General features: G+C 36.7%; 1 non-coding gene across 1 annotated transcript; it reads right to left on the bottom strand.

The window, feature by feature from the left end:
* Positions 1-1847: 1847 nt before the first annotated feature.
* LOC127090077 (small nucleolar RNA R71) lies at positions 1848-1954 on the bottom strand. Its single transcript, XR_007791611.1, has one exon. It is a non-coding gene; the product is annotated as a small nucleolar RNA R71 (small nucleolar RNA).
* Positions 1955-2427: the final 473 nt, after the last annotated feature.

The following is a 2427-nucleotide window of genomic DNA, read 5'->3' on the forward strand; positions in this document are numbered from 1 at the left end:
CTTTTTAATTCTTTCAGCACTTTACTTTCCTAGCAATTTTTATTTCTTTTCTTTTCCAGTAAATCTTTCAAGCATTCAATTAATTTTCTCACAATAGTTTCTACACCGGAAACTATTGTGTAATTTTTACTGGGTCTAACCTTACGTTAGATCATAGTATTTTATTCCTTCGCCTTTATTTTACTGTCTGATCGAAGATTGTGAAGAACAAATCCAACCGGTCTGTGGTGGAGTGTTCAAGATTCCTATCAATTTTACAGGTTCTTTAATTTATTGTTTTAATTTATATATGCTCTGCACTGTTGTTTATCTATATTGTTTGCCTGATATGGTTTTATTTAAGCATGATAATTGTTTAGACCTGTTTAGCATGTCCGGCTAATTAATTTAGATATCGGTATGTAAAGTAAGCGGAATGAAGGAATCAAAACTAAGTTGGTTCAATTTTATTTAAAATTAAAGTCACTCTTTTTATGGTCTCAATTTACAGGGTTAATACCAAAGTTTTTGTACGAGAGTAAAAGACATAAAGAAGTTAAAATCAATAGAACGACGGTTTGAGTTTTTAACTGGACAGTGTAAATTGGACATTAATTCTAAATCAGGGCGAAAGCAATTTTTAGAGTTAATTAAATTCTAATCTTTTTCAAAAAGTATTTTTAAAGGTTAAATGTGAGGACGAGAGTTAAGCATTTAAGTTTAATTATATAATCTAAGTCAACAGAGCGAGAGTTTGAGACGAGGGTGTTTAAACGGTTATTATTTTAATAAAAAGAGGTTCTATAGATTCTATTGTTTTCAAAAAGTGATTTTGGACTTAACTAATTAGTGACAGCTACGTTAATATAAAGTCATAGTCTATTCGACAGAGCGAGAGTTTGAGATAAGGCTTTTAATCAATAGTGTCTACTGAAGAGATTTATTTTAAAACCAAGAAACCAACGAAGATTTGATTCCCTAATTACGACGAACCACATACCGATATCCGCTTATTTGATATTTAATCTAGATATTATTTTAGTTTTATTTTTTCCCTAATCAACAAAGTATAATCTGCCTTAGCTTTACGAAGTAACCCTAGAAAACGGTATATCGATTCGTAAGTCCCTGTGGGATCGATATCTTTTATTACTACGCGATTAGACTGTGCACTTGCAGTTAATACCCCAATAGACTCATAAAGTCGCGATCAAGTTTTTGGCGCCGTTGTCGGGGACTTTTAATTAGTCGATATCGTAACTCTTCTGTTACGCTGTAGAGACTAAGGCAATTTTTATTTTTCCTTTTGTGTTTCGTTGATTTGTATGCCACACACTCGCTCACAAGGCGAACCGTATTACTTACGAATCAACGAGGTTGAATGATATCTCTGAGTCTTACGACGAATTCGAGAGTATCGTAATGCATACAATCTTCCTCCAATCGAAATTGTTGATCTTAAAAATCTTCTTCCTTCGCCGATACCCGAGATGGCAGAACCAGCTCGTGCTCTTCGAGATTACGCAGCTCCATCGCAAGATGAGCCGCATTCGAGTATTGCTCCACCCGTAATCGAAGCAAACAACTTCGAACTTAAACCTTCGTTGTTACAAGCAGTACAACAGAACCAATTCTCTGGAAATCCTACCGAGGATCCAAACCTTCATTTATCCGTATTTGTCCAATACGCTGATACTGTTAAAGCTAATGGTGTCACTTCAGAGGCAATTCGACTTCGTCTTTTTCCTTTCTCGTTAAGAGATAAAGCTAGAAGATGGCTTCAGTCTCTTCCTTCCAACTCAGTTACCACATGGAATGATTTGAAGAAAGTCTTTCTTGCCCGATATTTTCCTCCAAGCAAAACAGCTATGCTGAGAGCCCAGATAAATGGATTTAAACAGAAAGATAACGAGTCTCTCTTCGAAGCATGGGAAAGATACAAAGACATGATGAGACTTTGTCCACACCATGGTTTAGAGGACTGGTTAGTAATTCATACCTTCTATAATGGTCTCTTGTACAACACGAGACTAACCATAGACGCCGCCGCAGGTGGTGCGCTTATGGACAAACCTTACGCTGATGCTTATCAACTTATTGAGAGCATGGCCCAAAACCATTATCAGTGGGGAAGCGACCGAACAATGGTAGAAAAACCTCAAACGAAAACTGGCATGTACGAGATAAGTAGCCTTGATCATGTTAATGCAAAAGTGGATGCTCTTGCCCAGAAAATTGAAAGTTTAAATGTATCACCTCCAGCCACCGTGGTTGCCGTGACTCAAAATTGCGAAGTCTGTGGAATCCAAGGTCACACTCCTACAAATTGTCAACTCCTAACAGGAATCCAAGCAGAGCAGGTGAACTATGCACAAGGAAATCCTTACTCGCATACCTATAACTCAAATTGGAAGAACCATCCTAATTTTTCATATAAGAGCAACAATG

Source organism: Lathyrus oleraceus, chromosome 5, assembly GCF_024323335.1.
Source record: "Lathyrus oleraceus cultivar Zhongwan6 chromosome 5, CAAS_Psat_ZW6_1.0, whole genome shotgun sequence".
NCBI classification, from domain to species: domain Eukaryota; kingdom Viridiplantae; phylum Streptophyta; class Magnoliopsida; order Fabales; family Fabaceae; genus Lathyrus; species Lathyrus oleraceus.